The 23,577-nt window shown below is 41.2% G+C and overlaps 1 protein-coding gene across 1 annotated transcript in view; it reads right to left on the bottom strand.

Moving 5' to 3' along the window:
• Positions 1 to 23,577, bottom strand: part of LOC147706711 (solute carrier family 22 member 7-like) — a 306,523-nt gene that overhangs the window by 148,390 nt on the left and 134,556 nt on the right. The window lies entirely within an intron of this gene.

Genomic DNA, 23,577 nt, shown 5'->3' with positions numbered 1-23,577 from the left:
AAATAAGCTTCAGACAGTCTTACAAGCACTGCTTTTGTAAACATTTTTTGTTTTTTTTGTATTTTTGCACAGTTTTATATATTTTTTTTGTTTTTGATGGAGGGGAAACAACAAAGCACAGGCATTGAAAAAGGCTCAAACTCAGAACTCTGAACTATGGCACCCAATATCCAGGACTTTCCATCCGGATCTTGGCGCCTTGTGCTGCTTCCGACCTATTCACACATCGGTCCACTACTGACATCATCTTATAAACCAACGTTATGTAAATAGTTATTTAATAAAATGTTTTACCCTGTTTCTTTGCTGGTGTGTTGTCTATATTTTTAATATTTGCATAGGGTTTGTCGTTATTTTGGGCGGGGTGGGTGACGGAGCCGAGCTGTCTTGCAGCCCTCATGGTGTGGAGCTCAGTTCATCTCACTATTTTCGTATTTCTCATGAAGGGTTGTTTATAATATTTCTATTTTAGCGAGGTCAAAAAGAGATCCAATTAGTGGCCTACTGATTTTGCTCGATTACTTTTATTTTTTTACACGATTTTTCACGATCTGCAAAGACTAAACAGAGTATTGCGACTTTGTGCTTGTTTGTAAATAGAGAATGAACCAAAGAGAATCAATTGAAAAACAGTAAATGCTTGGATAATAATCAATCAAATGGAGAGACAAGCAGGCACGACGGATTACAACGGGGGTAAAGGCCTGCGTTAACTACCCTTCAGTATCTGCAAAGAGAGAGTACTATTAAGACAAAAGAGGGGAGGGGGGGGGTGCAGCGTTCAAAGCACATCAGCGTGCATAAATACGAAAATGTTTTTATCTATCACGTACTTGACATTTTAAAGCTTTTCATATTTGCTATTAAAAAACCAATGAAATTCACAGAAAAAACCATAGGTTATAGTCCATATATAGTTAGGAATTTGCATTTACAAAACCTTGAAAATTCAATGAAAAAACCATAGGTTATAGTCCATATATAGTTAGGAATTAGCATTTACAAAACCTTATTTTACTCGCATAAAACCATTGAAATTCCATATATAGTTAGAAGCGCTAACTATATATCGCGCACCCGCAATCCACTGCTGATGATGTCACATATTACATCATTCATGACATGGTCAGTGACATCACTGATGACATCACTGATGACATCTCAAATGACATCACTGATGACATCACTGATGACAACTCAAATGACATCACTGATGACATCTCAAATGACATCACTGATGACAACTCAAATGACATCACTGATGACACCTCATTTGTCATCACTGATCACATCACTCATGTGATAATACAATGAACCTCTTCAGACTCTAATATACCCTTACATACACTCAGTATAAACAGACACTCACAGACTGTCACTCATCCATGGAGTTACTCACACACCTAGTCAGTCATGCAAAGAATCAATCACACCTCCATTTCCTCAACTATACAGTTATACACATCTTACTTATTCAAACATATAATAACACATATTTACTCTCTTATATAATCCCTGATACAAGCTCACAGTGATCGATACAGCCACTCACACATTCACTGGCTCTTATGTTCAGTTATTTATATATGTCAACTCTCACATGTATTGTGTTTTACATACGTACTTACTTGCACATGTAGCAATGAGAAATCCATTCACTCACCAACACACCCATGCACAGTCAACCGCCCATATAGCTGTTTCCACATGCACTCTTGAACTCATACTCCTAGTGAATCAACTGCTTACACATCTATGCACAGAGTCACGCACCTCCCAGCCACCCACACACACACTCAGCCTCCCATTCAAATACTTGGGCAACCAATCAATAACCCATATGGCCACTCTTATAGCTACTGATCAACACATGCAGCAGCTTACACAACAACAAACATACTGATGCACAAATTAAGACAGTTTAGTCACTAACCCATGCACTCAGTGAGACACATTTAATCACTCTTTCATACAGTCAGTCATGCACCTACTAAATTCTTCATCCAGACACTTATACATCCACTCATTCTTCAATATGTAAAACATATTTAAACTTTACAGACACATACAATCACTGGATGTTGTCATCAGTGATGTCATCAGTGATGTCATTTGAGATGTCATCAGTGATGTCATCAGTGATGTCACTGACCATGTCATGAATGATGTAATATGTGACATCATCAGCAGTGGATTGCGGGTGCGCGATATATAGTTAGCGCTTCTAACTATATATGGAATTTCAATGGTTTTATGCGAGTAAAATAAGGTTTTGTAAATGCTAATTCCTAACTATATATGGACTATAACCTATGGTTTTTTCATTGAATATATATATATATATATATTACCTACTGGCGATAGCCAGTAGGTATATATAGTTAGGATTTTTTCTCTATGGAACTTTTGAAAATTCTATGCCTAATAACTTTGGCGTTTGTGGACGGCATTGGCTGAAATTTTCAGGAAAATGGCACATTTTGTTTCTGAGCAGCTCCACGAAATTTGGGGGGGGTTCGTCAAGGGGGGGCCGAGAAAAAAGGGGGGTCCCAAAACGCGTTTTTCCCATGTTAATTTCCATAGGGCGGTTGGACCCACTTTTAGCCCGAACGGCTGAATGGATTTCCACGAAACTTGGCAAAATTGTAGGGACTGTTAGCCCAATGTGCCTTTGCTAGGTCTCAATATATGTGCTTCAGTGAATTTTGAGAAATTAACGTTTAAAACAAGATATATATCTGTAACAGCGCTCCGGGCTGCGCTCCGGTCCGCTTACTTTTCGCGTATCGGAACTTTGCGAAGCGAAGCTGATTGGCTCTCCGGTGTCTGTCAACATTCTAAACAGTCCGGTGCGGCCGCCATCTTGTCTCTCGGTAGGATCGAGAGACAAGAGGAGGCCAAAACAAAGGGGGAAATGAAGGAAAGGGGGCAAGGTAGACCCTTTCTGACCCCCTAGGATTGATGAGGGGATATTATAGAGCCACGCTGGGCCCAAAAAAAAAAAAAAATCCGTTTTTTTCGCCGTAGAGACACGTCTTGGTACGCGAACCGGGCAGCTAACCGGGCAGCTAACCGGGAAGCTAACCGGCAGTGTAACGGGAGTCTGACGAGTAGCTGATTGGCTGTCAACATTGTAAACAGTCCGGAGCGGCCGCCATCTTGTCTCTCGGTATGATCGAGAGACAAGAGGAGGCCAAAACAAAGGGGGAAATGAAGGAACGGGGCAAGGTAGACCCCTTCCGACCCCCTAGGATTGATGAGGGGATATTATAGAGCCACGCTGGGCCCAAAAAAAAAAAAAAAATCCGTTTTTTTCGCCGTAGAGACGCGTCTTGGTACGCGAACCGGGCAGCTAACCGTGCAGCTAACCGGCAGTGTAACGGGAGTCTGAGGAGAAGCTGATTGGCTGTTGTCATTGTAAACAGTCTGGAGCGGCCACCATCTTGTCTCTCTGTGGGATCGAGAGACAAGAGGTGGAAAAAAAAAAAGGTGTAAATGAATGAAAGGGGTAAGGCAAACCCCTCCTGAACCCCTAGGATTGATGAGGGGGCTATTAAAGTTCCCTGGGGGGTGGAAAAAAAAATTGCGATTTTTCGCGGTAAAGGTGCTTCCTGGTACGTTAACCGGGCAGCTAACCGGCAGAGTAACGGGAGTCCGACATATTGTGTTTTTTGAACGTTTGTGATATGTGCACGTGTGGATTTTGTCTAATTAAGGTTAAAAAAATATATATATATCTTTAAGCGTGTTCTGGCGCGCTTACGTTTTGGGTTTGGTTTGCGCTGCAGAGACGATACGTCACGGTTATGCGATGCATCATGAGGCTACGTGATACGTCACTTAATAAAGAATATATTTTACAGCTATAGATATTAGCTTTTTAAAAACCAATGAAATTCACAGAAAAAACCATAGGTTATAGACCATATATAGTTAGGAATTTGCATTTACAAAACCTTGAAAATTCACTGAAAAAACCATAGGTTATAGACCATATATAGTTAGGGATTAGCATTTAAAAAACCTTATTTTACTCGCACAAAACCATTGAAATTCCATATATAGTTAGATGCACTAACTATATATCGCGGACCCGCAATCCACTGCTAATGATGTCACATATTACATCATTCATGACATGGTCAGTGACATCACTGATGACATCACTGATGACATCTCAAATGACATCACTGATGACATCACTGATGACATCTCAAATGACATCACTGATGACATCACTGACATCTCATTTGACATTACTGATTACATCACTGATGATATCATTTATGTGATAATACATCTTCAGACTCTAATATACCCTTAGATACACTCAGTGTAAACAGGCACTCACAGACTGTCACACATCCATGGAGTTACCCACACACCTAGTCAGTCATGCAAAGAATCAATCACACCTCCATTTCCTCAACTATACAGTTATACACACCTTACTTATTCAAACATATACTAACACATATTCTCTTATACAATCCTTGATACAAGTTTTTAATGATCCATTCAGCCACTCACACATTCACTGGCTCTTATGTTCAGTTATTTATATATGTCAACTCTCACATGGAGTGTGTTTTACATATGTACTTACTTTGACATGTAGAACTGAGATATCCATTCACTCACCAATATACTCATGCACACAGTCAACTGTCCATACAGCTGTTTCTACATGCACTTTTGAACCCATACACCTAGGGAATCAACTGCTCACACATCTATGCACAGAGTTATACACCTCCCAGCCACCCACACACATACTCAGTCTCCCATACAAATACTTGGGCAACCATTCAATAACCCATATAGTTACTGATATAGCTACTGATTTAAACATGCAGCAGTTTACAGAAGAACATAAATAATGATTGCCAAATTAAGACACTTTAATCACTAACCCATGCACTCAGTGAGACACATTTAATCATTCTCTCATACAGTCAGTCATGCACCTACTAAATCCTTCATCCAGACACTTATACATCCACTCATTCTTCAATATGTAAGACATATTTTAACTTTACAGAAACATACAGTCACTGGGTGTTGTCATCAGTGATGTCATCAGTGATGTCATTTGAGATGTCATCAGTGATGTCATCAGTGATGTCACTGACCATGTCATGAATGATGTAATATGTGACATCATTAGCAGTGGATTGCGGGTCCGCGATATATAGTTAGTGCATCTAACTATATATGGAATTTCAATGGTTTTGTGCGAGTAAAATAAGGTTTTTTAAATGCTAATCCCTAACTATATATGGTCTATAACCTATGGTTTTTTCAGTGAATATATATATATATATATACTTATATAATAACTACTGGTAGTCGGCAGTAGGTAGTTAAAGTTAGGCCCTTGTTTCTATTCAAAAAGTGTTTTTTCTTTTTTAACGAATCTTCGCAACATTTTGCAAACCAATGACCAGCTCAGTTTAGATCCTGTCTTGAAAGTTTGAGGGTCATTCGTCAAGCGGGGGCCAAGAAAAAAGGGGGTCTCAGAACTCATTTTTCCCATGTTCATTTCCATAGGAAACTTTAGATAAAGCTACAGCCTGAACTGCTGAACAGAATTGCACCAAATATGGCAAAAGGTAGGTTGCTGAGAAATAAAAAAAAATGTAATATTGATATCTGAGCACGATCTTAATTCTGATTGTCGCCAACACTCCAAACCAGAATTTGTCAACAAACATATTGTGACTCTGTAACCAAGTCACAAGAAAACAGTTAAAAAACATTAAAAACAGGAAAAGGGGGCAGGGTAAAAACACCCTGACCACATAGTCCTGCTACGGGGGTCCCACAAGGGCTCGATGGCCCAAAAGTATTTTTTATTGTTTTAAATTTGCCAAATTTGCGCTTGGTGCGTGAATCCAACCACAAAACGAATAAATAAATGAAGTGTGCTTTGTTTTCTATAAGCCCCAAGTGGGCCTGGTCTCGGGGTAAATGTGCAATTAATTAGCGGGGGCCGTCGGGGCCCCCGCAGCCCCAGGGACTGCTTTTTATTTAAAATGTGTGGGGGGCTCCTTCCTCCCACACTGCCCGGTGGACCGCCACCTCCCTGGGACATTGGTATTTTAAGGTAGGGGGCCTCATGGGCCCCCCAAACCTCCGGGCCTGCCACCTCTCCGGGGCTATCATTAATTTTGGTTGGGTGGCCTTGTGGGCCCCCCAGTCCCAGGGACCGCCACCTATGCTATCATACATTTTGGGTGGGGGGGACATGTGGGACTCCCCAAGCCTCTGTACTGGCACCTCTCTGAGGCTATCATTAATTTTGGGTGGGGGGTCTCACGGCCCCCCAATCAAAGGGGACCACCACCTTCCCCAAGGCTATCATTACTTTTGGGTGGGGGGCGTCATGGGCCCTCCCAGGCCTGGAGACCATCACCTCTACGGGGCTTCCATCATTAATGGGGGCCTCACAGGCCCCTAAGCCCCGGGGACTACCACCTCCTTGGGGTTTGTACTTGATGGGAGGGGGCCACTTTGCCTCCTTCCTGGAGCCACAGATGGCCCTGGGGACTGTCAACCCCCAGGGACAGCTCCTGCAATGTCATGGGGTGCCCACCCCCGGGACATTGCCGTTTTTCTATAGCACACAGTTTGGGCAAGTGGAGCTGCATGTTAGCCCACCCTCCCATAACATTTTTTTTTAAAGATGCAATGCCCCAGGGGATGGGGTACCCAGGGCTGAAATCGGCCTCAGAAGTGGGGACCCTTTCCCATTTTGTTTTAAAGTTTATAAATGGCTCAAGCCCTGGGGGGGTGGCATCCCCAGGCCCCAAAAAATACTAAAAGAAGGGGGCCACACAGCCCCCTTCTGAAGACATTTAAAAAAAAGAAAAGCTGGCATCTTGATGAAGCCCCCTACCCCTTCCTGCACCACTCTGCAAATGTGCCTCCTGTTGTGTTTAAAGTTGGGGGATTAAGTCCCCTAGATCCTTGAGGGTCCTTAGGAGCCATATAGCCCAACAGGTACCTCCAGTAATTCCCACACAGCTGGATTGCTGAAAGGTTGTCCGAGGCCACATCCATTTCTACACCACTCTGCAAACGCACCTCTTGCCGCACTGTTGGTGGGGCGATGAGGTGCTCTTGGGTCCTGAGGACTTCATGACTGAAGTGGACTTCATCCCCTGAGCAGCAGTGCGCCAGGAGGCGTATTTGCAGAGTGGCGTAAAAAGGGGGCGTAGCCTTGGAACACATCTCAGCATAACAGCTGTGGGGGGCTTACTAGAGATAACAGGAGGGCTAGTTGGCCCCCAGGGACCCTCAGGAGGCAAGGGGACTTCGACCCTCAACCAAGAGTTTGCCATGGGGTGCATTTGCAGAGTGGTAGAGAAAAGGGGCATGGCCTGTGTCCACTTTTCAACAATTCCACTGTGTGGGGCTCACTGGAGGTAAGAGGTAGGGTAGTTAGCCCCTAAGGACCCCCAGCAGCAAAGGAGACTTCAATCCCCATTGAAGAGCATGCTAGGGAGCGCGTGTACAGAGTGGTGAGCAAAATGGCGTGGCCTGCTATGGGAACTTAGCAATCCTGCTGTGTGGGACTTGCTGGAGGTATTAGGAGGGGTAATTGGCCCCCACGGATGTCCTTGGGGGCCAACTAACCCTCTTGTTACCTCCAGCAAGTCCCACACAGTGGGATTGCTAAGACGTCTATGGAGGCCACGCCCTCCCTTTCTCTACCACTCTGCAAACACGCCTCCTGGCAGACTACGGGATGGGGGATGTAGTCCACTTGACTACTGAGGGGCTTTGGGGCAAAAAACCCTCCTGGTGCCTCCTGTAAGTCCTACTCATTGGAATTCCTGAGCGCTGATCGGAGGCCCAGCACCCTTTCTCCACCACTCTGCAAACGTGACTACTAGTTAAAGAAGTATTTGATTTGCAATGTAATAGGTGTCAAATTTGCAAGAGTTAGAGCATTTTTTTACTAATGGTTTTTGGAGTGGACTGGTTGTACGTTGTGTGTGATGGAATTATGTGGTATGTTGTGCAGTGAAATTATGTAGATAGAAAATATGTGGAATTTAGTTATAGAAATTATGTAGAGTAAGATTATGTCTCATGGAGAGTAAATATATGCTATAGTAGTTTGTGCTGTGGAGTGGAAACCTCAGGTTTAGTCTTCCTCATTTCCATCAAAGCTCAACTATGAACTCAGTGAGACAAAAAAAGAAAGAATCACTGAGGAGCACTTGTGGACATAGTTAAGGTATGAGCAGGGATACGGGTATTATGCGATTGTTTGGCTGCACTGACTTTCACACAGTAATACATTTTCCGCATTAGCCACACAATCAATCATCTGCTCCCTAATCTTCAGATTTGAATTAAAAAATGCAGCGACAAGTGCTACAGCATGGAGGAAGGCCCTTTGCAAACCAAGAATGTTCAGTTGTACTTATTGCTAAATGTGGGTGTTAAATTGGTACTAATGGTGCGTAAATGACTCTCGCTTCTTTCTGTGCCTCTCTTGCCTCTTTTTGTATTTCTGGTGCTTCTTTCTTCACCTTTATTTCTTTTTCTGCACTTTTCTTTCCTCTTTCTGCCCATCTCTTCTTTTTTTTGCCTATCTTGCCTCTTTCAGTACCTTTGTTCCCTCTTTCTGCACCTCACTTGCTTCTTTCTGTACCCTCTTGCCTCTGTTAACATGGACGTTATAGTTAGGAAATGGTAAAAAAATGTAGATATTCTCTTAAAAACCAAAGGTTAAAGAGACATAGTTAGGCTTAGGTTTGACTCATACAAAACCAGAGAAATTCAGTAGTTATAGTTAGCTGAGCTAACTACAACTCACGTCCTCGCAATACACTGCTTATAACCTTAAATATTACATCCCTCATGACATGGTCAGTGTCATCACATCTCAAATTACATCAAAGTGGTGGAAAAAGGGGGCAGGCCTCTGACCAGCTCTCAGGAACTCCACGGTGTAGGACTAATAGGAGGTACCAGGTGGGATTCTTGGCCCCAAGGTCCCTCAGGAGTGTTGTGGACTTCATCTCCCAACCAGTAGCTCACCTTGAGCCGCATTGGCAGAGTGGTAGAGAAAGGGAGAATAGCCTCTCAATACCTCTACGTAATCCTGCTGTGTGGGATTTATTGGAGATAACAAAAGGGGTAGTTGGCCCCCAAGGATATTCTTGGGGGCCATCTACCTACTACCTCCCCAAGGATCCCCAAAAGCCAAGGTGCTTTAATCCCCTACTATCAGCATGCCAAGAGGTATGTTTGCAAAAGGGGGGCTGGCCTCTGACCACCTCTGAGCAATCCCACTGTGTGGGGCTTACTGGAGGTAACAGGAGGTCTTGTTAGCCCGAAGTATTGTCAGAAGCCAAGGGTACTTCAACCTCCAAGCAGCAGCATGCCAGAAGGCTTGTTTGAAGATTGGTGGAGAAAGGAGGAGGGCCTCCAGAGAGTCACAGGCTTTTTTTTCTAATTTTTAGGAAGGGAGGCCTCATGGTCCCCCTTCCCCAGACCTTTTTGGGCCCGGGAACCCCATCCCTCAGGGCCTGTCCCAATTTTGATTTTTTTTAAAATAAAAATAAAAGGTTTAGGGTGTGCAGCCCCCTTCTTGGGCCAATTTTGACACTGTGGACCCCATCCCTGTGGCCTGGCCTATCCTTTTTTAAAAAAAAAATATTTAAATAAAGGAAGGGGGCTGCATGGCTGATTTCAGCCCCAGAGACCCCATCCCCCAGCGTGAGGCCGTTTTATCTTTCTTTGAGGACCTCATTTTTAGTTAAATCGTCTGTTATGGAAAAATCAGCACCTGCCTCTATACTTTATCTCTCACTCCGACTAAGCATCAATATCTTTAGGGAATGTTTGTTGTGGAAAACCCTGCTTTAGGTAAAATTCTAGAGGTCAGAAATTGCCATAAAATTCCCAACGAGAAGTAAGCTGTTAGTGGCTGCCTCTATGGGTGAGGAGGAACAAAGAAAAGGTTGAGAAGTTGAAAATGACTTTCAAATGTGGGAAGACTAACATAGGAAGACTCAAAAAGTGTGGCCAAAAGAATGTAAAAACTGAAGAAATAATTAGGGTTCAATATTATATTAACATCCTCCACTACAGGAAAATAAAATAAACTTTTTCTAAAAGGGGCCATCAAGTGAATGCTGTCACAATAGGTCTCAAACCCAAAGCTGACATCATCAAACAATGAACATTCCCAGAAACAAGTCCAAATGTCATCCTGAGGAATTTGAAAGAACCTATCAATGTTATGTATGATGTTTTAGGATTAACTTGATGAAGGGATGGCTACGGAGAACCACACCTCCGAGTAGCCACAGGTGAACACTGCCCCACCCCTAGCAATGGTGGTTTGTACCTGGCTTGTCGACGGCTGGTGTCCCCGGTAAACCCTGCCGAGTGAATGCGTTTTTTTCATTGCAAGGAAGGCGCTCGATTCCAATTTTAGGACTGGGCTGGATATGGAGCATTTTACCCGGAGTGTGGTGAAATCCTGAGTGATGCCTCGGTGTTCGTGACGGCAAGGCTCTTCAGGCGACTCCGGTGGATTGCTTGCTACAGTCGCGGACGGCGTCCTTGCAGGTGAGGAGAGGCGTCTTTCCCGAGCAGCAGCGGCTGCTGGGATTTCTGATTGACTGGAAGCGACCTGAGGCCGAGTGCCAAGTACAATTAGTAAAGCAGCTGTGGGACCCTTACTGCTGGTGAAATTCCCTAATTTAAAGGCGAGTTATGTGAAGAAGGCATCAGTGGGGATAAAAAAAAAGCCTCCTAAATAACGGGGAAAAATACACAAAACAAATAAGTAGAGTGTCTATTTGGAGCCTTTTGAAGAGGAATAGAACAGATGAAGAGGTAGACCTGAGGTATATGCAGATATTGGGAGATCCTCTGGTGCTCTCATGGGAAAAGGCAAATAAAGATGACTAAAGGGGACTAAAGGCAAATAAAGGTGAATAAAGGAAAGGCTAGACTGTAAAGAGACAAGAAAAAAGGATATATTACAGTCAGAGAAGCTAAGGATGCTGTGAACTAAAGGCAAACAAAGGATAGGCAAGGCTGCAAAAAAGATAAAAGTGGCACCAGAAGCACTTTGGAGACCCTGTTGTGACGGCACAGGGAAAAAATTAAAAATAAAAATAAGTAAAGAGGATTGATATAAGGAAACTGAAGTGGCCAAGATGGGTAAACTTCTTAACGCGGCCCGCCTCAAAGTCAATACTCGTTGAGCCCAGGCTAAGGAGGTAAAAGAGGCAGCCCGATTGGTTAGCAAGGAGAATGCCTCCAATTTGTTCAGACTTGACACCACACTTGAGAGCTCGGAGGAGGATCTGCCCTCTGCTGTATCTCCGGAACAGGTGGATAAGGTTGATAAAGCAAATAAGAATGCATCTGCAGCTATGCCAGTAACATCTCAACAGGATAACCCTGCGACAGAGGGTACTAAAAAGGCGAAAGAGGCAAAAAAATGTGCATTATTCCTGAAGAAAGCTACTTTGAAATACCCCTCTCCAGGCTCCAGTCCTGCCCCGAAACTATTTAAAGAACCCTCTGGAATTTCAGTTTCACTAGTACCAGTAATAGACCTGGTCCCTCATAGTCAGGAAAAATCGCAATGCAATCTGAAGCCTGATCACCATACAATTGCGGAGACATCCATGGGCCAAAGCCTAAGCCAAAACCTAAGCCATGATGGGATGCCCTCCTTAACTTCACCGACTACTCAAAATGGGAGACAACTGAGGCGCCTAGAAACATCAGAAATAACTGATCAGACGGCCTCCGCCTCTAGTATTTCTGGAACTTCGATGATCCCACAAGTCGGGGTACCGATACAGCCTCGGGTATTACTGCAGAATCCGGTATCTCCAACTAGCTTGATGTCTTCTGAAGGAGAAATAGTCGGAAACACGTCCTCCGGTGCTGATTCGCCTCATAATATCTCCTGCCCAAATACGGAGTTAGCAGGCGAATTTCAGATGAGTGTTAAAGATATGTTGAATTTAATTTCGGAGAAAGTCTGTGAGTTGAAGATAACCCAGAAAATCGAACTTGCCTCTCTTCACCAATGATTATGGAAAATTGAAGAGACAATATCAAGTTTTCCTATTAAACTCAAGGGGGCAGAAGCCAGAATCTCAGTTCTAAAGGACCAGATGACTATGGTAATGGGGGAAGCTAGAGAGGCGGCCAAAAATAAGAACTTTCTGGAAAACAAACTCAAGGAGCTGGAAAATCATTCCCGGAGGTCTAATCTCCGGCTAGTCGGAATCCCGGAAGGCATCGAAGGCTCCCAAACCCTGCAGTGGGTTAACTTGTTTATCAAACAAAGGGTTCTTCCAGAGTTTGAAGGAGATCTAACCATCATCAGGGCTCATCGTGTTCCTGCCCGTCCGTTTCCTAATTCTACCATGCCACGGACAATTTTGCAGTCTATCGAGTAAAAGAAAGAATTCTGACAAAAGCAATCCAACAGAGACAGTTTTTAGTGAATGAAACTGTTAAATGTCATATTTTGTCCGATATGACTGCGATGGCGGCATGTAGGAGAAAGGAGTTTGTGAAGATCCTTCACTTGTTCAAAGTCAACGGGGCTCAAATATCTATCACTCAGCAGTCCAAACTGAGAGTTTTAGTTAAGGGCATATTTTTTATGTTTTCTGACTTAGATGAAGCCCAGGAATTATTGAAAGAGACTTCGAAGGGCTTCCGAGCTTAGAAGAAAAAGAATGATTTAATTATAATTTCATTGTCATATAATGGGGGGATAGTGGGGCAAGGTCTCTTTCAACGGGAGGCTAGGGCTTTAAGTTGAGTTGTTAAATGATCAAGAAAGGGGTCTTCCTCCTTTATAGCGCTTGCTTGCACATTAATGGTTGACAATATCAAGGGTTTGCTAGGGGGGCCAGGGGCAGGGTCACCCGGGTGTAATTACATGACACCTAGATTAGATGGGTGGGGGGACGAAATGTTGTCAGCGTGGTTGGGGGGGTTTCCACATTGTGGGGAGCAGGGTAACAAGGGGGGATGGAACCATAAGGGAAAAAAAGTCCTTTGTTTCAAGTTAATTTACGTTTTATAGATCCATTTCTCTAGATTGATACTGTGTCAGATAGGGTGTGGGAGACTGTTTAGGTGGTCAAAGTTGTTTTGGTTTTTTCTTTATAATGGCTAGTAAGGAAATGCTGAAAGTGGTCTCTTTTAACGTTAATGGTCTCAACAATAAAAAGAAAATCCGGGCAATTGAATTGTGGATTAAAACAGAAAATCCAGCAGTGATTTTATTACAAGAGACCCATATACCGGCTGCAAAACTATCAGACTTTTCAATGTTCAGGTCTTGGGCAGCCTATGGGGGATTTTCTTCATCTTCAGCTTCCCATAGAGGGACAGCAATATTTCTAAGTAAAAGATTCCAGGCAGAGGTTGTTAATTTTGATAAAGATCAGTATGGTTGTTGGCGCTGGATTTACCTGTAATGCTGGACAGACACAGAGACCAATAACCTTCGCCAGCATATATGCCCCAGTAGATGATAATCCAAAAGTTTATGAAGATCTCTTTCAATCCCTAATTCAAGCACCTGGTGAGTTGATTCTGGGGGGAGATTTTAATGTTCTAATGAATCCTAAAATCGAATCCTCAGCGCTGGCTAAATAACAATTTAAACCCAAATCCTTAAGAACCATACAACTTTATGGGGTAACCTTGGACCTACAGGATCCATGGCGTGTGGACTTTCCAACTAAAATAGCTTATACTTGTTCGTTGGGTTGATTCCATATCTCATCACGCATTGACCTCTTTTTGGTCTCTCTGAGATGGTGCTTTTGTCAGCAGAGATTCCTACATAACGGATTTTCAGACCATGCTATGTTGGTACTTGATTTACAACTAGGAGATCGTGCTAGGACCCCTAAATGCTGGATGTTAAAGAGACAATATTTTAATGAAGAGCATTGGGTAGGTTTTATTGTGACAGAGATCAGGGAATTTCTTTCACGAAATTACAACTCTGCACCCTTAAATGTAGTTTTGGATACAGTCAAAGCTTTTACCCGGGGGCTAATTATTGGAAAGGATGCTGAAAATATAAAGAAAGTTAAGGAAGTTAAGCGAATCCTCGAGCAGAAGGTTAAAAGGTCTTACTCCGTATTTCTCAAAGATCCCACTGTGTTTAATCTGCGCCAGCTGGATCTGGCTAAACGTGATCTCAGTGCGAAATATTACACTCAAATTGGATCCTCTTTTCAACGATATCGGCAAAAAACATATGAAGAAAGTAATTTTACGGGTAGGTTTTTGGCCCGGCAGGCTAGAGAGCAGGCTGATTCTAATCAGATTACTGCGTTAATATGCCCCTTAACCGCTTCTCGCATAGATGACCCAGTCAAAATCAGTGATATAATGCTACAGAATTATGGGTCTATATATGGTCAACAACAGACTGTTGATATTACATCTCTGACAGGATTCTTGCAGAAAAACGGATTACCGACACTCTCGGATATTGAAAAATCATCTATTACAAGACCTTTTTACAAAGGAAGAGTTGGATGGGGTTATTAAGAATACGACACGGTAAAGCCAGCGGCCGGATGGATTCCCAGCCGAGTTTTAAAAAGTTTTTTAGAGTTCAGTTTCGGACTTATTTCTTCGGTTAGTAAATTCTATGCTGGAGGTGGGGGCGATACCAGAGTCCTTTAGACAAGGTAATATAGTTAGTTTTCTGAAAAAGTGTAAAAATAGTGAGGACCCGAATTCTTATTGTCCGATTACGTTACTAAACTCGGATTATAAAAGTGTTACCAAATTGTTATCTATTTGGTTTAATCAATATGCCGCACATTTGATCCATCTGGACCAAAATGGGTTTATCGCTGGTAGGCAGCTTGCTACCACTACACATTATTTAACTGAGGCGTTGGATTATTTTGACACCCAGAGGATACCCACATTAGTCCTTCTTTTAGATGCTGAGAAGGCATTTGCCCTTGTTGTTTCGGAGACCCTGTTTACTATTTTAAGATACTTTGGTATTTCCCCAAAGATCACGGGCCTGATCCAAACATGTATATCTTAATGCTGAAGCCATTGTAATTATCAACAAGACGAGGGTGCCCTTTATCGCCAGTTTTATTTCCTTTTTTATTGAACCATTGGCGAATGCAATAAGGAATTGCACTGATATTCGTCCCCCAATTCCATCTATGGCAAAATTGAAATTATACTCCGATGATATCATGCTTATTATCAAACCAGAGATAGAAGTTCAGGCAAAAGTGTTTTGGATTTTTGAGGATTTTGAGGTCATAGATGGGTATAGAGTTAATAAAAAGAAAACTGTAATTATACAGTGCGGCACAGGAGGCTTGGATTTTCACCCTGATATTCTTTCATGTTTTAACACCAAACCTAAGAGATATTTGGGGGTTTATTTTTCTGAAAGTGTGAGTGACTTTTATCATTTGAATTTTGCACTGCTTTTACAAAAATATTGTGCTTTGTTTTTACGTTGGAACTTTCTTCCAATATCTATTTTGGGCCGGGTTGCAATGATTAAAATGTCTGTTCTTCCTCTCTTTAATTGTTTGTTCTCGACCATCCCTTGTATTTTATTAGGCTCCTTTTTTTACCCAAGTAGAGTCTGTGTGTACAGCCTTTCTCTGGGCAAAAAAGTCACCGCAAATTGCACTTAGCACTTTATATGAAGAGTTGAAACAGGGAGGCATAGCTCTTCCAAATCTCATGGACTATTCCTTTGCCTATTTTGCACAATATATATCTAGATTCAAGTCTCAACAACAATTAAATCTTAAGGAATGCCAGATCCGCTCACCTCTGTCAATTTTTAAATCTCCTAAATTGGTTTAGTTTATGTGCCTTCAATCATTTTTTAAAAAAACATCTGGCTCTTTATAAAAGATACTCCATCCCTGTAGTTAATTCTGCTACTTCGTTATCTGGCCTTCTGCTATTAGCAGGGATTAGACAATCTTCAGAATTTACAACAAAGTGGGCCTCGGCAGGATTTCGTTAAGTCTCAGATTTTCTGAGGAATGGAAGATGGTTGACTATGACTGAAATGTCACAATTGATTGTTAATGACTTTAATCTTTTGGGGTCATATAACTTCTTCAATAAATTCCTTAGTGAATTAGATGTATCACAAATTTGAGGACAACATCATTTAGTTTTTGAACTTTTGGAAGATATGTCTTGTAGTAAACCTGGAGCATGGAAAAAGCGTTTAGCCTCAGGTAAGGGTCTCGATCTTGGAAAGAAGGCAATTACAAAATGGATGAAACATGAAGAATTAGAAATTTCCGCCAGTATGTTGTCGGTTATTAATAAACTTAATTTCAGTACATTAAGAGGTGCGAATTGGTGAAGAATGTTGTTCTTTAGTAAATTGCAACTTTATCGAACCCCTCTTTCTCTCTCTAAAATGTATACCAACCAATCGGCGCACTGCTTTGGCTGTAATAATCATCCTACAGCTAATTGGTCACATATTATGTTGCAATATCCTAGTATTCAGAGGTTCTGGGAGGATATTTTTTGTCACTTGAAATCTGAATGCAGTATTCTATTGGAAGTGAATAATTTGTTTAAATTATAGGTTTTGATCCTGATCTTTTTTTTCCTGCTAAACTTGTTAAATTTTTATACATTGCAATGGCAGTAGCCAGATCACTTTTTTTGCAAAGATGGCGTACTGATCTTATTTCCTCTGTCCATGAGTGGGCCCATAAGATGAAGTAGTAAAGAGCCTGATTACATAAAGATCAAATCAATTTCGTTCCAAAAATATGTGGCAGAAAAAATATTGCTTAATGGTTGACATGTTTACTGTTACCAAGGTAAGGATTCACAGCAGGTGTTGTTAAGCACCGATTTGACAACATTTTGAGGCTGTGCATTGAACACAAGGGATTTGAGTACAACTTTATGAGGGCCTGTGGTTACTGAATCAAAAGAGTAATGCAAGGATCTGTAATAATGACCTCCATTTCGGTGGTACACATGGATTCTTTGATCTTAGGAATTTCTGACTCGATTGCCTTGGTTCTGAGGGTGACTTCATCCATTCTCACCGAAATGGAGGTCACCAAGTTGTCAGTTCAGAATAAAGAATTAAAAGAGGACATCTAGCGCTTGGAAAATTACTCACGCCGGAACAACTTGAGACTCCTGAATGTGCCTGAGGCCCTAGAAGGGGGCGATATCAAGGGTTTTGTAATTTCTTTATTGAAGGGGACAGTGTTAAAGGACTCACCAGAGGTAGATCTGCTGCATGATATTCAGAGGGTGCATTGGGATCCCTTTAGAAGAAACCTCGCAAAACAGTACTTATAAAGAGCACTACTATCCAGAGGTGTCCTGGCGCTGGATGTATGGGTTTTAATGTATTGTAATTTGGACTTTAATAAAAAAATGTTTTGAATGATGTAAGATCCAGTGAACACTATTGTAATGTTATCTGATGGAACACAGATACCAAGTCCAGTGTTGTAAAAAACTTGGCATTTGAGGCAGTAGATAGCATTTCCTGGAAATTGGGAAAAGAAAATGTATCCACTAATACCTCTGCTCAGATTCCTAACCCCTTCTATGCTCCCGAGCACTACCTCCCCAGTGTTGCGAACGGCCAACGGCCGTCGCAGCCTCGCCCACTTATTAGAACGCCTGCACCGCGGCAGAATTGCTGCCGCGGTTAAGCCGCTAAAATCTATGCATAACCAAATAGCACCATTATATTTACGGGCTGCCACAAATGGAGCTAACTGATCTTTAGCTTCAACTGGAGAAATATTTGCAACTTTAATGTCTTAAACTGGAGAAATGATGTCTTTTTTTGTACTTTATCTATTACCCTTTTGCCTGCTTTAGTACATTAGGTGGTAATGATCTCACCTTAGAGACGGATGGCATGGCATTCTTCCTGAATTTTATTTTTTGGGTATAGCCTTTAAGCCAACATAATTATAATGCAAAGAGATTAGGAAACTTTTCAGATAAATTACCACACCCGTCCTCCTGTGACCCAAAACCTTTTTCTAGAACTTCTCTCATGCATACTCCGGGTACTGAATTGGTATGAGGATTCATACCTAAATCTTTCCGATGAGGTGAACTTAAAATGTTGTCCCCTCTGTGAGACACATACACTTTACCTTCAGTGCATTTACCTCTGGATTCAATCAGTGAAGGAAAATAGCCAGACATTTTATTAGAATGTGCACTATAACCTCCTGGATTGATTACCATTTTTTTTAAAGTTACTGATTTTCAAAATCATTTTTAAATATATTGTGGGAAATTGTAGTCCATCTAGAATAGAAATCAAACATAAGCTCTTTAATTTACTGTTCACCTTGTCCGCATCCACATGATCACCATTTCATATACTGGCAATCTGCAACACAACATCCTCAGTCCTTATCTTCTATTAATAACACTTCTGCAGTAGTAAACAAAGTGTCACGTTTAACAACATTTTTTCCACACAGTCTATAAAGCAGGACAGTCTATGGAATGAACTAAATGAGCTCTCACCCCACAACAAAAACACTTCTCTTTGAATATGATTTTCCCTTTGTTTTTAGATGTAGCTGCAACAACTTTAACATATTCCATCCTTGAATTTGCATAAGGTTTTTCATTATTTTCAGTAGTTCACTCTTTCACACAACTAAACATGTGTTTAGCCCATTGCCATAAGAAAGATATAAGCAGCTGGTTGCTCATCTTTGGGCCACAACTCTTCACTGATTTTGTCAGACTCAAGTGTAACATAAACTGATCGCTTGTTTCTCTTCTAAAGAAGTGCAAACCTTACACAAACCTGCTGAGTTCCTTAGTACCATAACATATTCATTCAGAGTCATCCTCCCACAGCATCTTTACCCAAAACTGTATCTCTCTAGAACAGTACCTAATCTAGGTAAGTTGATCAAGTCAAGTTTTTAGCAATTTTTAAAATGTACTTAACCCAGGTGCATCCTTTTGGTTCAAACCTGGAAGATCTTCCATTACCTCCCGGACACCAGCTCCAAATAATGCAATAGCATCACTGTTTTTTTTTCTGTTACTAAACTGATACCATTTGCCCATGACTAGTTAAAAAATGTGTTTTCCATTTGTTCCAGAGTACATTAGGTCCTCTAGGATGAGAGCGATAAAACAGTGGGGGGGGGGGGGGGGAGGGGGGGTTAACATTTTGTATTAGGAAAAAGTTTTGGAGTTATAATATTTTTTTACAAGTAAAGTACCAGTAAATAAAACATGTTCACAAAAATCAAAATGACACAAAAATCAAAAATAAACAGAATCAGGAAAAACACCTCAAAGTTTTAATAGTTCTGTGTATCCTCAAATAGAATTCACAACAGTAAACATTAGAATCACCTTGAAATGATGCACGTCTGTGAAAATCGAAATCTATACTACTATTATAAAGAGAGAACACAAACCTTTGAGCCAGGTAAACTCAAAAAGTACTGCACCAATCACTACACCCAATACACCATTTGAAAGGGGAGATGTAGCAGAAGGACATAGGCTATAGATGTGGACACCATATACATTAAAAAAGCAAAAACGCCAAAAGTGGGTAAGTAGTCCCTTGTGGGCTTTAGCGTGGGCGTGTCAAAGAAAAGATGTGGGCGTTTAGAGGGGCGTGTCAATCAAAAGATGTGGGCGTTTACAGGGGCATGGCCCAAAGTAGAAACAATAAACATTTGCCAAACGATTTCACTGATTTCACTGTGCAAGGCACACACTTCACCACACAATTCAATGTGCATAGCGCAAATATGATTTCAATGATTTCACTGTGCAAGGCACACACTTAACTGTGCATCCCGCGCATTTGCAAAGGGCTGCCTATCACTCGCCTCGACATTCGCGCATTTGTCTGCGTTACCCTTCAAACATTAACGCCTTCGTGGGATGACATCCAAAAAGGGGCGCGCCTTCCTTAATAATACATTGCCACAAGGGGCAGGCTTACAAAAAGGGCCGCCTATCATTCGCGTTGCTTCGCACAGCCCACCAATCACGACACACAATGATTAACACACACACAAGTTGCGATACAAAAATATAACAAATGTTTAACCATTTGACAAACAACAACGTTGTCACAGGGGGAGGAATGTAACAAATAGGCGCCCATTTCTTAGACAAGAAAGCCAATCGACGGAACATGAACGAGACTTTACTCACAAGGCTCCAAATAATTACGTATGCTGCGGACAAAATTTAAAACTTACACAAACACTTCCGAATTTCAAACACTCTGCGTTATCAGTGGAACACTGCCAGTACTTGCGCCAATAAAAACAAAAAAAAAAGACATTAGTAAAGGGATCGAAAACATAAACAAGGAAAGACCCTTTCACAAACAAGCAATTTCAGGCAAAAACATCTGAGTGACCACTGTACCACTTGCTACACTTGCGGCGCAAATTACAACATTTGGGAAACAACAACATTCGCACACAGGGGGAACACTCTCAACAAGGACAGCAAAACAAAATTAGGTGTGGCTCAATGAAAACCTGCGGATGAATTAAACACACATTACTACGCAAACAAAAAGTAAAGGCAACACTGAACATCGGCCATCCCCGGACAACGTCGGGACGGGCTGCTAGTAATGTACAAGAGCACACCTTCAACACAATAATACTTATCTACTTACAGAAAACAGTGTAGAAAGCAGGGACAGGTTCACCAACATCTGTGGCTTGGGCAGCAAAGTAGACCAGTATTAAATCCTTCCACAAATACACTAAAACAAAACCACATGCTCCTCCGAAAGTTCGTTCAGGCAAAAGCATGCATCCTATACTGTGATACAATTCCAGAAAGCTGTGCAATAACACTCTCACCTAAAAGTGAATGCATGTGCCTGCAGGATAAAAACATGATCCAGAAATAAAATCATGGATCGCACACTGTGGGTTCACCAGTTCACTACATGAGCATCATCAAGGAGGAACTAATGCCAAGTAGTAAGTAGGATGTCAAACCGCCTCTTTCCATCAATTACGCATTAAAATGGTGGCAAACCTGGCTGGAATGCAAATCATGCATTTCAGTGCACCACGTAATCTCAAAATGGAAGATCTCCAAACAACATCCAATGCATTGTATAATCTGTCACAGACCTGGTCAGAACTCACCAACAAGAAATGCAGCAGTGCAAAAGTAAGTTGGGTTGAATGAACCTCATCCACCAACTCTCCAACTGTCACCGAAAGAATTTCCATGTAGCGAGACAGCACATAGTTCTTATGAAAGAGGTAGGAATCCAGGAATGCAATCAATAAATACCACAGTACCATCAAGTGAATCACATTACAGTATGTCCCAAGATGACATCATCAAAAAATTGACATTCTACTATGTTTGTCAGTATTGATGGTTTGGAGATGCACAACTTGGGAAAAATAACTTTTTGTTGTTGGTTTTTTTACTCTTGATGGCCCATTTAATATTAGACACTCATTCTGGGCAGAATAGGAAGAAGTTTAGAACCTGAATGAGATAAATAGGCAAATGTTTAATTATTGGTAAAATAGTCAATCCTAGGAACTTTCTACAACAACAACTAACAAGCATTGTCACAAATACTATTGGATCTAAACCCTAGGAAATCAAGTGACTGGAAAAAAGCAGCAATCTTGAAATAATTTCCAAACTTTCAGTGACAGAAATAAGTCTAAAAAATGAGTCAGTTACACTTGTGGAACTTGTCTTGGTTATTAACCCACTAAAAGTGGAGATGCAAGTGGGAAATGTAACAGAAAGCAAGAACTATTGGCCTATCTTTCAAAATAGTAAATTATAATTTTCTTTGAAGGAATCTTTTCATACAGATTAGATAGCATAGTGAGTAGTGTGTGCCATGTATTTCTGTACAGAATTGTTCTTGGTTTAACCATAGTGCTGCCACCTCTCCTCTTGTGTTCACTATTTTTGTAGATTATTTTGTAACCTGCATAACGCCCATTAAAGTTGTTTAATGTGTTGTCACTAAAACCTTGTTTCAGTAAATTGGACCCGATTAAACGTATTGTCACTAGTCAGATGATGTGAGTAACAGGTATCATGTTTTTTCGGGGTGCGTTCAAATGTAGGTTATACTAGGTCATAAGACCCAGAATCGGGGAAAATATTAAGATTTCTTCTGGAAGGACCAATGGTGGTTTTAGCCCTCGTGTGTTCCTTCCCTTGTGATGTCTTGTTATGAGAGAGATGCTGATGATATGCACATTGAAGGAAAAAAGCACTGATTAACCAGACTTTTCTCAAATTATTTCTAGATGTACACAGTAAGAAGCAAATGTACATAAAAGCATGGGAGCTTTTATATCAGTTCATAGGAACCAACGTTTTAGTGGAAGAAAATAATCTAATTAACATGTCAGTTTCTTAGGTGGGCTTCAGCACACATATTAATTCACTAAAAGTGGAATAGCAAGCTAAAGGTGTCACTGAATGCAAGAGTGATACTCCTATCTCTTTAATAGACTTGAATTGTAGAAGATGAAAAAGTCTTTGTCTGCATATTACATAATATAGTAAAGAGCCTGATTCTTAAAGATCAAATCAATTTCGTTCCAAAAATATGTGGCAGAAAAAATATTGCTTAATGGTTGACATTTTCACTGTTACCAAGGTAAGGATTCACAGCAGGTGTTGTTAAGCACCGATTTGACAACATTTTGAGGTTGTGCATTGGAACACAAGGGATGTGAGTACAACTTTATGGGGGCCTGTGGTTACTGAATCAAAAGAGTAATGCAAGGATCTGTAATAATGGAGTTCTTTCCAAGGTCATAAGGGATCCTAAGGTTGTTGGCCATCACCATTATCACTCAACCTGGTAACTGTGGTCAAACATATGAAGAATATTAACAAAGGAAATGTAGATGATTTAAAATACAGGATATCAATATAGGAAGACAGCAGGTTCTTTACTGCTTAAGACAGAGTTATCAATTCCATTTCTGTTCTTTATCATTCTGTTTTTAGTACATTTCAGGCTGCACAGACAATAAGAACAAATGGAGCAGTTCACGTAACTCTTGTTCTAGCTAAAATGTTAAAGCTGGAAAACTGGGGTGTTTTTAACATGTTTAATTGCAACATGCATGCGTTCCAGAAATTAGAATCAAAGATTAATGCTTACCTGAATTGCATCTGTGGCACACACACACACATAATGTTAACCAATGGCTGGCAACTTCATTCAGCTTGGCTCTTGAAGTTGCAGAGGCATTGTTGAAATAGAATAGGTTTGATTGAGCTAAGACTGTGGGGGGTATCACTGAACGCTGTACTAAATATTGATTAGAGGTACATACAATAGGACATGATGACATGGTGAGATTGACACACAAAAAAAACTTACATGAAGTTCATCTAGGTTCCTTGGAAGATAAGGAGTATCAAAATGTATGGTTTTATAGCTTCAGATGACTACTAGAGATTTTCAGAAATTAGGGTCAATTTCCAACATTTTCTGTTGTATTTTTTCATGGGAGTCTTTCGAGG

The sequence above is a fragment of the Lissotriton vulgaris genome, chromosome 6 (genome assembly GCF_964263255.1).
Source record: "Lissotriton vulgaris chromosome 6, aLisVul1.2, whole genome shotgun sequence".
Classification (NCBI taxonomy): domain Eukaryota; kingdom Metazoa; phylum Chordata; class Amphibia; order Caudata; family Salamandridae; genus Lissotriton; species Lissotriton vulgaris.
This window is presented reverse-complemented; position numbering and strand designations above follow the sequence as displayed.